Source organism: Cinclus cinclus, chromosome 3 (genome assembly GCF_963662255.1).
Source record: "Cinclus cinclus chromosome 3, bCinCin1.1, whole genome shotgun sequence".
Lineage (NCBI taxonomy): Eukaryota > Metazoa > Chordata > Aves > Passeriformes > Cinclidae > Cinclus > Cinclus cinclus.
In genome coordinates, this window is record NC_085048.1 from 72,023,685 (window position 1) to 72,036,006 (window position 12,322).

Consider the following 12,322-nt stretch of genomic DNA (forward strand, 5'->3'; position numbering starts at 1 on the left):
ATCTGGGACTTACTCCAACTATATTGCCTTCACTTCTGCTCCTCTGCTAACATCTGAGGAGAAGCACACTGACTCTGCCACTGCCTGTTTCTTCTGTGACCAGGTAATGAGTGACCAACACTGTTCATTGCAGAGATAAGCTAGATCTGGAGAAAGAAAAATGGCAATTATGAAGACTCTTAAAAAATGTCAATGTAATATGTGTGTTATTCTCTAAAATGAATCAGAGAATGTCTTGGGATGGAAGGTACATTAAATACAGTCTATTTCCAGTCACTCTGCCATGGACAGTGTTGCCACCCATAAGATCAGGTTGCTCAGGGCTGCATCCAACTTGATCTTTAACCCTTCTGGAAATGGGGCACCCACAACCTTCCTGGCCAACCTGTGCCATTGCTTCACTACTCTCTGAGTAAAGTATTTCTTCCAAGCATCTAATCTAAATATCTTTTTTAAACCATCCCCCCATGTCCTATCACTATCTAAATGTATAAAGGGACACTCTCCTTTCCTATAAAACACTTTAAGTACTGAAAGACCACAATAAGATCTTTCTGGAGCCACCTTTTCTCCAGGATGAACAACCCCAGCTCTCTCAGCTTGTCTTAGGAGATGTGCTCTACTCCTTGGTCTAACCTTCAAATCCACCCTTCAAATCCATGTCTCTCTAGTTGGGAGATAAGGATGTCATGTGGGCCCTTGTCAAAGGCCTTCACACAAGCCTAGGTAGATGACAACAGTCAATTTTCCCTGGTGGACCATTGTAGTCACTCCATCATAGCAGAACTTCAAATCCTGTGAGGAGCAGCTAAGGACTTTGAGCATGTCTAGTTTGGAGAAAAGAGGCCTCGTTGCTCTCTACAGCTTCATGAAGAGAGAACATGAAGAGTGAGGTGCTGATCTGTTTCCCCTAGTGTCCAGTGACAGGACATGTGGGAGTGGCTCAAAGACACATCCATTAGAGGAGGTTTAGAGTTGATGTGATGAAACATTTCTTTACAGAGAGGATGGTGAAACATTGGAATAGGTCAATGCATCATGCTTTAATATCATGCTTTAAGTTTTGGTCAGCCCTGAAATGGTCCCTGGAGGTCTCTTCCAATTTAATTCTGTTCTATTCTATTTAATTCTAATTCTAATTCTAATTCTAATTCTAATTCTAATTCTAATTCTAATTCTAATTCTAATTCTATCTGTAATTAAAATTAAAATTTGAATTTTATTATTCCTATCTCCTCCTTTCTCTAGCAGTACGTGCTGAGGAAATCTCTCGTATTTTTTCCCAGCCCTGCATTAGTAGAAGGGACTGAATGGCTAATCATGTTCCAGCCTAGGTGTTGGCTGTGTCCCTTTGTGGGAAGAAGGCATGAACCTTATGATGGGTGCGAGAGTTGTGGATCATCTTAAGATGATTTCAAGGACTGAAAAAATTTCCAAAAACATTATGGGAAGTGTGTTTTTTTGAAGTTTGTGTTCATCAAGTTCAGCTGGGTTGCCATGGGATGTTGGACCCCTGCACCTCTGACACTCAGAAGGCTCGAAGACAAAGTGCTCAGTGTGTTCCCAAACTAAATGGTTGCAAATGTTTTTTAGGTGAGCAACACCTGTTCATTTCCCTGTGGTTTTCTTTTTCTCTCCTTGTAATCAATTTTAGAAATGCCTGGCCTGTTTTCTGTGGAAAAAAATGCTAAGACATGAGAGCTTCAGAACAGCAGTGCTCATCAGAGCAAAGGTCCATTGGTCCGATGCTCTTCTTCAAAGTGGTCAGCCATCATTGTCTAAAGGAAAGCTTATGAGTTGTGTAGGTCTGCTCCTGCCAGGATCCAGGGGGTGTAGGCCTCCTACGGCTGGGACTGGCATTCCTTGGAGCCTCCAACCACATGGTGCCCTGCCAGGGAACCAGGGAAAGTGTCTCAGCTCATCCTGGGTCCTGCAGCCCTATCTGAGCAATGCTGAAGCTGTGTCCACTTCTGACCTCATTTCCTTGGTGGGCCTGGGACCCGCACTGCAGATAGCCCCTCAAACTAGGTCGTAGCTTCTTAGGGATAGCTGCAGGCATAATATAACATAGTTACTCAATTTTCTTCTATTTCTTCTCACCATGAGTTGAATAAAGATGAGACTGTCATTTGCCTGAAATATCAGGGATTTTCAGCTTCGAAACCATTTTCAATGACATCATGAAGATTGCAAGTGGAAACAGAATTTTTATTTTTTTCTTTTGTCTTTCTGTATATGCATCAGAGTCAATGCTCACAAGAATTTAAACTGTCTCACAATCTTCAGATGATTCAAGTTTCCTTACAACTAATGCAGGCATGTCAAATCTTATCATTTAGTGGTCTTTTCTGAATCCAAATAATGTGTTAAAATTTATTTATTCATTATTATGGATTACTGAGTATAACTTTATTTAAGATAAAAATTATTTTACAAGCCAATTTTTTCTTGGCATGACTCCATAGACTTTGTTCTCATGAGGTCTTTATGTCACGTTTTTCTAAAGTGAAGGAATTATTTTTGTATTGAAAATGCTTAAAGAAGATAGGGCTGTCTTTTTATCTAGAATTTTTGGACAAAGTGAAGCCCTAACAAATTGAAACCCAAGCGTCTATTTAGAAAATTACTTAACTTGCTCAAGGGGAATACAATTGCTCTTATGCAGAGACTTTGAGAAATTATAAGGATAGCTAAATTGTAAAGAAATATCTGGAATTGTTCTCTACCCATATTTGTCTGCATTTATCATCTGTGTGTACCATATCCAGTATACCTAGACACATTAAAAATGAACTTAAAATTAATGAAAGAAGTGCTTTTTTGATGAAGTGTGAAAGATGTGAAATTCTATGTTGAATCAATAGTGCTAGGAATTTTTTTTTTAAAGTTGGCTTTTTTACTTCTACAGGTATTTGACCCTGATTAGAGAAAATTTTATTCTCTGTAATAAAAAAAAAAGTTTATTAATACCTTTGTAGTATGGTGTTTGCTTTCAGACTTAGCAATTTAATTAAATATGAAATTTTGAAAAAGTGGAAAATAAAATACTTTGTTGTACAACTTCTACTAACACAGGTCTTAAAAACTGAATAGTGAAATATGAATATTTTTTCTCACTGTAACACCAAGATAAATTTCTGGCAAAGTCTTTTTATGAGTGTATCCAAAAGCAGAGTGCTCATAGTTTTAAATCTCAAATCATAAATTTGTATATTCAGCAGAAATAGATTTTCCCCCTTGCTTGTAGTCAAGACAGAATCATCTATGGTCTCACAGTATATATTCAGAACTCATGGCCATAAATTCAACAGTATTTGTTAGGAATAGACCTTGCTTTGTAATTAGAGGATAGGAAGTTTCATGAGTTGTAACACAAGTCTGTTAAGTATGACTTTCTCAGACATAAACTCTATGGATCATCTAAAGATAAGGAACTTCCTTCTTTTCTAGCTTCCATTATGCAGTTCTGTTTTCAGTAATCATTAAGTGTTTTTTTCTGTGTTTTGGGCTTTTTCTCCTTTTGAAAAAAAAAAATAAAGAGGGACCTTGCAGAATGTTCCTCACTGGTAAAAATGTTAAAAGAAAAATAATTGATATGCTGATAGCAAATTTCCCAGGATAAGCGATGGACTCCACAGGTAGAATTATTCCTGAATATCTATGGCAGTTGAAAGAATTAGAAACCCAGCTTTTCCATACTATTTTTCTCCCCTAGTCCTATAAGGTCTGAAACCCAGGTTTTCCATACTATTTTTTCCCCCTAGTGCTATACAGTCTGGCATACTGAAGGCAGTGAAAAATTATATATAATATTAAACCTTTTATTTTAGGCAAGGGATTCCTTGTACAAATGCTGATCATGTGTAGGCTGTTTGAGTCCATTAGCCTTTATTAGCTCTGTCTCAGCAGTGGGACTGCAAAGGCACCAGTAGATCATGCTGAATTGTAACATGTGCCATTGCAAGATGAGATGATGCTTTTTACAATTAAAATTCTAAGTTTGAGATAGCATGATGAGTGTGGGAAAGGAGTCTTTGTAGAGCAGAGTAATTGAAATTTAACTACCCACCTTGAATTTGGACACAACACTGAGGGTGAGAAGCCTGTAGCAGTTAAAAGCAATATCTGATTCCAGTTATCAGATTTTAGCCAACCTTATTAAATAATAAGAAATACAAAAGAATTTTTCAAATAAGTGTATGATGCCAAATGTAATAAATAGTATTATAATAAAAGATAGGAAACAGCAATTGGCGAGCTATCATTCTAAGAAAAGGCATATAGCAAGATTACAGTTTATACAAAGAGCATGACATAAATGTTATTCTTTCAAGGGTACATATTTCTGTTAGAATTCCTAGGGAGTAATACACAGAAACATCAGGCAAATCTTGAGAACTTCCAAGAAGATGTACTGTAAACTAAAATTCACACTATACATGGCAGCATTGTATTGTATCTGGAGCACATAACATTTTCTCCTGTAATTCTAACTTGAAGTTGAATTCCTTCCATTCTATTTTCATGACTGTTTTAACATGAAGTTTGGTACAAAATTGAGAAACTTTTTCTTTTTGTTTGAGAAGCAGTCCAAAAGTCTATAGGAATACATCAGTTTTAACAATAGATTCCAATAAATGCCTGTCATGCCAAAAAATAATTGTTACCAAAAAAGTGTTGAAAAATCCTTTTTTTATAGGACTGTTTTAGAGAAATACCTGTAGTACTCATCTTAAGGTTAAAAATGTACCTAATGAGGGACACCCAAGCTGTAGTTCATTACAGAATTCATAAGGTTTTCTGAAATCCCTTCTTTGCCTAGCAGAATACTGTTTTTTTAGTGTGAAATATGAACATGGACTACCTTTTATCTTGATTGTAATCTAGATGTGATCTGAAAATTTTGAATAGTTTGAATGGTTCCAGCTAGCACCTGAAATGTTGGCATCTCCTCTGAAATGGTTTTCTAACAGTAGTTTATGTAAACAGCTCTGATACTTACTGAAAGAAGTGTTTTTCACTTCAAGTGCCTTCTCTTTCCAAACTTCAGACTTACTCTGTATTTGAAGGTTGGAACAAATTCAGTCCATGAATGACTCAACTTCAAAATGTTTTGTTTGCACTGCAGAATATGATACACTCTCCATTGGGAAGCTGCTAGCCTGGCACATTTAGTTAGTTTTCCTGCTGACTTACCAAGTATTATGCAAGCATTGCTATCCCATGACTCGAGTAACTCCTGTCACTTTTACTTTAAATATGGACACAGAGTTTTAAAATATCTTATAAATAATTAGGTCCTACATGGAAGTTAAGTGCAATATTTCAAGATACAAAGGTCTGTATGAAATAAATAAGATTCCACTTTTTCTTCAAGGGTGAGTTATATGCCTTTATTATTTTTAACAGAATATCCTTTTCTCTTGAAATTATTTAAATATTCAGTATGTCATTTAAGACCATGGTTTGTCTTTCGAATTTCCTATCTGACAAATATTTTCCAGAAAAAGGTGGATTACCTAGCAATAAAATGAACTTTCTTTCTGTAGACATATAGATACAGGGTGGAATAATGAAAGAACAAAATTTATTTTGAGTCCCAGGCTGTATTATCCAGGCACATACAGGGCTTGCAAATCTCTCAGCTGCAGAGGATGAGTACAATCCAGAGGAAAATAAAACCTTTATGAAGAGGAAGCAATGCTGGATTAATACAACACCTTGTTGTCTAAGTCAAGTTGCAAATTATGGAACTCTGTGTGTGTTAGAATGACTAAAATCTTACTTATATGTTATTTTAAAAGGAAAATTAATTATTAAACTTCAAGGAAAATATGCTTAATATGTAACCAATATACTAAAATTGACCAATGTAATGGAGTTTTGTATAACGAAATGAATCATATTGTCTCCTGTTTTCCTATCAGGAGAGATAATACAATTAGCTAGAGCTGGCATTTCTGGCCTCTTTAAGAAGGAAATGCAAGCAAAAGAGAATGTGATGGAGTCTGAAGGAAAAGAGACTGTTCTCCAGGAGCAACTTGAAGAAAACAACTGTTAATATATTTGTTAAATTAGACAGTTAAGATTTATGCTAGAAGAGGAAGAGGTTTTTTGTTAACCTATTATGCTACAGGGGAAGCTCTAAAGAAGACAGAATTTTTTATTTATTTCAATGAAAAGTTCTGTAAACAAACTGTATGAAATCAGGTCTGAAATCCATTTGATTGTCATCAGTACAGCTGGCCAGCCTGTCATAGGTGAAGAGAAAAACTCATAGTTTACTTCTGTAAACACTTCCTATTCCATTAAGTTATTTTGGGAGTTTTAATGTGCAATGGTTTCAAAGAAGTGATGCCAATAAGTAGAGCATTAAAACAGTATTGAAAATCACTTACTTTAATTTAGTAGGAAATTATATATTAGATAGCAAAGTGCCTTTCCACTTAGCCATGTATGCCTTTATTTCTGACATCATATGATTTGTTAAATGTTTGCTATTTTGTGCCTGATGGACACAAAGTATGGCCTTACAGTTCAAAAGGAGAACAAATGAGAGGGCCGTCAATTATAGTGAAGAGGTAGAATGAAGGGCTTCCTAAGAGCTAAATTTAAGTTATAGGACATTACTAGATATTCAAACCATGTCCAATGTGCATTCCTTTCGTTTTCATTTCCACCATGCTTCTTAAGTTACAAATTTCTAGATTTAAGAATTGGAAAGATCTGAAAATAAAAATAAGTTATGCTATGGTTAAAACTAAGAGAACAGCAAAGTGGCTGAGTGGTATACAGTAGGTGGGAACAATATTCTGTTGGAGTATTACTGGACCATACAGCAGTGTTCATGACAGAGATGCTCGTGAGACAACAGTAGTCTTTATTAATACTGGTATTGGAGTCTGGAAATGTAAGTAGATTGCAAAAACACGCAGCCCATATTAATGAATCAGAAGTTTTTGTACTTTTCCAGGCTTTCATACGTAAAGAGTGTATGGTATCTGTGATAGATGTTGGCTTATGGACTAAATAGCTGGATATAAAAACACTCAAGCAATTTAGGCTTCTAGCTTACATATCCTTTTTGAAAACGGAATTTGAAGCTGCTCTTAATTTAATTACCATCTATTCACTTGTTAGATTTTTTTAATTCAGTATTTGAGCATTTAGTCCTTTAGGTCAACTCATGGAGACTCTTACTGTTGTTGTTGAATGGCCTGAGTCACATTCCTCAAGTAAGCCCACAATGGGTGGCCATAATATGTTGGCAGTCTGGGAGAGTCCATCAATAACAAATAGCTCCTAAATGGGATGTATCATGGGTGGTCCAAGAGTTTTCTGGGAGGGACAGTTTCAGAAAGACCCTATGGCTTGAATGAGTGTAATGCTCTCTGTTTCTAGGTGTGTTCTTTGTTTAACATCCCCCCCCCCTTTCAGTATGGGTAACTTTGTGACAGCCACTCATTTGGGAAGGAGACATTATAGAAAAAAAAGGTACTGCATACATAGTAACTCCACATGAAGCAGTCTCTCAGGTCTCAGTCTCATTTTTAAGCATATTTTGGTAAACTGGGTTTTTATGTTTCAGTGAAGAAAATCAGAATGTACAACACAGTTTATAATTATGGAGGCAGGTAGGACTCCTGGATTGTGATAAAGTAGTGAAAGATCATAATATTTGATTACACATCTTGCAATATCTTTTAAAATAAATAAACTCTTTACATTAATTGGTATAGTTACATTCTTCTGAAAGAACATGGTTTTACTTCACAATACTGTATACAGTTGCACTCTTGTGATGCTCTATTGCCAAACCACGGAATTTTTCCAAACTTTGAAGCTGAAAGAAATTTGTGTGCCAAAATGCTGTGGGGAAATGTTGATTTGAATTATATTATTCAAGTATGGAATTGAATCACTTCGGTTACCTACTCATAATAGCAGAGTTTCTTTTTGTTGACTCCTTCTTAAGAATGACACTTCCAATAGTACAGCTCCTTTGTTTAAAAATCTCTTTTATTGCTGATGATTTCAATGCCTTCCATGTATTCCTCATATGCCAATGCACTTATCGGTTTTAGTGGTTTATATTAATATATTTATATCAGAGATGGCAAATTGAAATCTAGCCATGACAAACCAGCAAAGAAGCCATTTTTTTCATTTTCACTAATCTGGCTACTATATGTTTATTCTCCATTAAATGCAGTCTAATGTCTTTCTTTTTATAAAATGAAAATCCTGCAATAGCAAAAAAAAAATTGTTTTAAGTGGAAACAAATGAAGGAAAAAACAGAAAAAGCATGTTGCTATAAACAGCTATTAGGGCTGAATCACACTAGAGTTTTGTGGATGTTTTCATTTGAGACTGTCATTTGTTTACTAAATTCTGACTATTTTTTTCTTTGTGGACAAATTATTAACACATGTTTTCTCAGCACTCAAGAAAGTGTTTTCACATTTTTTAAGTAAAAAGTGAGCAAAAAGACATTCTTTGCACTTTTTGTGTGTTTGTTCTTGTCTGTCTTGAAAAATATTTGAGTAACATGAAATAGCTGCTACAGTCGTAGCAAGGATCTAGTGTATTCATGAAGTACCTTTCACTGGTTTATCAGAAGATGCTGTTGCAGTTCTGTGCTGCATTATGTTGTAGACAAGAGTCTACCCTGCTCAATTTTTTTTTTTTTGGGGGGGGGCAGGTGGGGCGGGGGGAAGAAAGGGATCACAAAGAAACAAGAAAGTACACTGCATTAGTATTGGTTAATTCTGACACACGAAGTGGCTTTAAGGGCAGTTAGGAGTGAGATATTGGTAATTTTATGGTTAGTTATGCAAGAATATAAACCAGTCCACTTAGTTATTGAAATCTGTAACATGCCTCCATTTATTCTTATACCCCTACTTCCCCAACAATATGAGAATAGAGGTGGATTTCTGAAGTCTTTCTTTTAGCTACAATTAGAGGTTTGTTTTTTTTTTGTCACTTGCTGTTTATAAAATGGTAGTTGTAGTTGATGAGACTACAAAACTGAAAGGTTTTTTCTAGATCAATGTTTATCATTGAATTTGCAAGCTAAAATTTGACAGCATATTTGAATTTATTGCAAGTTTACTTGATAAATAATTCAGAAATATCAGCTCTTGTTTTCATTTGTTTCCAAAATATGTGGTGTGAATCTGAAAGCAATTATTACCTTGCAGCAGACTGATTTCACAATTGATTTCTTGGATGATATATTAGTGTTGATGAAAGAGTAAATTGCCCCATTTTGACTTTGAATTCACATCACTGCTGTGTGGTAAATGAATAAGTAAGACTTTCTGTATGTGCACACACTTGTAGAGATCATCAGAAAAATCTATAGTTTGCCATCTTATTCTGAAGAAAGCTTCAGGTTAACTAGTATTCAGTACCTTGAACCATTTGTGCCTGCCATTATAATCTGCTTATAATCGTGATGCTATGAACATTGCCACTTCTTATAGAAGATTTATTTCCTCATACTATAAAAAAAATGCAGATATTATATAATAGCTAATTAACTTCTCCAGAAAAAAAAAAAAAACCACTTTTTTTTTCTGATGGATAATGGCAAAGAAGTCTTTTGTGCAATTGAAGTAAATGAAAGTGAATTAATGATCTTTTTGTGCTTTCAGATGTTTGAAGTTTTCTAAACGAGAGTGAAATTAGGCAGCAAACTCTTCCTCTCAGTACACTGAAAAAATATTTTTTGCACAGCTAGATCTGATACCATGTGTGGATAATTAAATCTTGTGGAACTGTTGACAGCCCTTTTTGATTTCCATGTGTCCTTATCCAAGCTGCCTTATTGTAATTTCAAGGAGTTTCTTATTAGTAAGTGGCTCAGCTGGACAGTATATAATACTACTTTGCTTTGGAAATTCAGCAATGATGAAATGTCATTTTTGGCTTACTTTTGTAAGTCAATGCAAATGCTCCCAAATACAATTTGAAAAGAAAGTATATATTGGCTTAGTTAACAATACAGCTCCTGATTATAACTGTGCATATTGAAAATCACTCGCCAGTGGTACAAAGGTGCAATACTGCAATTCTTTCAGGGACTGATGATGGCACCTGCCAGCTCAGTAGTAGGTTTGTAAAAGATCTCATGCAAACGGATATTTCAGAAAGTGAAATATTTGCAGAGTGGCTCATGTGTCTCTGTCTCATATTAATGGACTGTGGATGTTGAGGATGAATAATGAGTGGTAGCCTGATGTTATCAGCACTCTCTAATTTTGATCCTTGTCTTATATCAAGTAACAGAACAAGATCAAATATAAAAGTATTTGCAGCGACACCAAATGGTTATGTCCATCTTTGCAGGTTTGTTTTTAAATGAGTTTATATGCAGAAATTGTGATAATGACAAACTTTTGAGTTTGCAGTTTTTTTAAGAAATTGTTATTTGTCAAGTGTTGCATGCTTGTCAAAATTATTGACAGGGCACTGATGTTGCCCTGTAACTGCTTTGGAAACTGCATGATGCTGAGTCAGAAGTGAAGTGGGATGGAAATGGGACCGATGGATGACAGTGAATTTCATGTAGGTAAGAAAAATGTAGCAAGGGAAAAACCCCTCATGAACCCACAGGGAAAATATAGCAGAGAGTATTCCCTGAATTTTAGACATTTGTTAAGGACGTATTTCTTTCGGACAAGCACTAGGGAATTTTCTAAACATCCAACAGATGAGCCAGAGAGTTTGCAAAATGGTAAGAACATATAATTTTTTTTTTAAATTACTTCATGAGGATTCATCATGTGCCTGCTTTTCACAGCACTCAGAGATTGCTTAACTGCACTTGTTATAGATTGTCTCCTACTATGGAGTAATTCTGTGGTCAATGTGTGGGCACTTGAGAGTATTGGAATTTCACATCTGTCCCACACTCAGCATGCCCAAATCTTCACATTCCAAAGAACCTTAATCTGTGCTTGGCAGGAACTATTTTTACTGAATACCCATTTTGGGCTATTTTTGGATGACATGCAAGTAATGTTATCGTTGCTGATGTAATATGGTCCTTCTTTTAACTGAGAGATTACAGAAAGACTATACATTATATATAACTATATATTAAATGTTTTGAAAATAGTAAATCTTTTCAATTTTAAGAACTGTATTATTAAAGAATAATACTTGTCTCTTTAAATTTTTAAATCACAGTTATTTTCCTCCCCTTGCCTCCAATTGATTATTTTTTATGTTGCTCAGAGTAAATACATAAGAATTTCTGTCTGTAAATCTGTATGGAGGTTTTGATCATTCTGTGAAAAAATTTTGTCAAACATGGACCTTTTCTCTTAATAACTTTCAAGATTTAATACTTTTGAAAACTAACAGTATACCTTACATCCTCTTACTTTACACTAACCTGATGGGTAACCGAAAAGATTATTACAATTATGTTTATAAACTTCTTGGAAGTGATTTTCTTTGGCATTCAAGCAATATTTTTTTTGTTTTCCCATGATGCCTGTTAATTTAGTTTTGAATATCAAATTTCTATACATGCAAGTAAAAATACACTGATGTAGTACTAATTAACACTTTTCCATTATTAGCACCATTAGCACAACTGTTTGGCTCTTTTGAATGTAAGGGCTGGATTATTTGTTGCATTTATGTCTGACACAGATGAATTATACACTGTAGGCAAGATGCTCAAAGCTTGATGCAGGAACAAACTTTGGAGATTTGTTAGTGAAAATTATTCGTTTGTAGTAAAAAAAAAGGAAGGGAAGGTGGTGCATAGTCACCATTTAATTTTGAATCAAGGGGTGAAAATGGTGATGAAAGGAAGGGAAAAAGCAATTAACCAGATGAGGTAAAAGGACATGGTTGCAATGTGTCCTAGACCTAGATAAATCTTTCAGCTGTTAAAAATAATATGAAAGACCATATCCTTGAGATTCAAAGCAGAAAAAAAATTTAAGACTAGCATGTAACCTAGACATGGCACTGTAGAAGGAAATTTAAGTTGCAGATAATCTCAAATTTACTTGTCCCAGTGACAAGTTACTGTCTACAATGATGGAGAAAGTTTGAGCAAAAATTGCAGTGAAAGAGAAATAAGGATCCTTGTTCTAATATTGTAGTTAAAATAATGGTGAATCATTAGACTGGCATGGAGATTGGTCTGGAAGAGAGGTTTAACTGTGAGTTCTGCTTAGAGAAATAGCATCTTGACATTATCTGTAGTTAATATGCAAGTGGGAAAAAGAGAAAAATAACAAACTTCTGTGAAATCTTGTTGAAGAACTTAACTGGGAGATAAGAATGCTTTTCTGA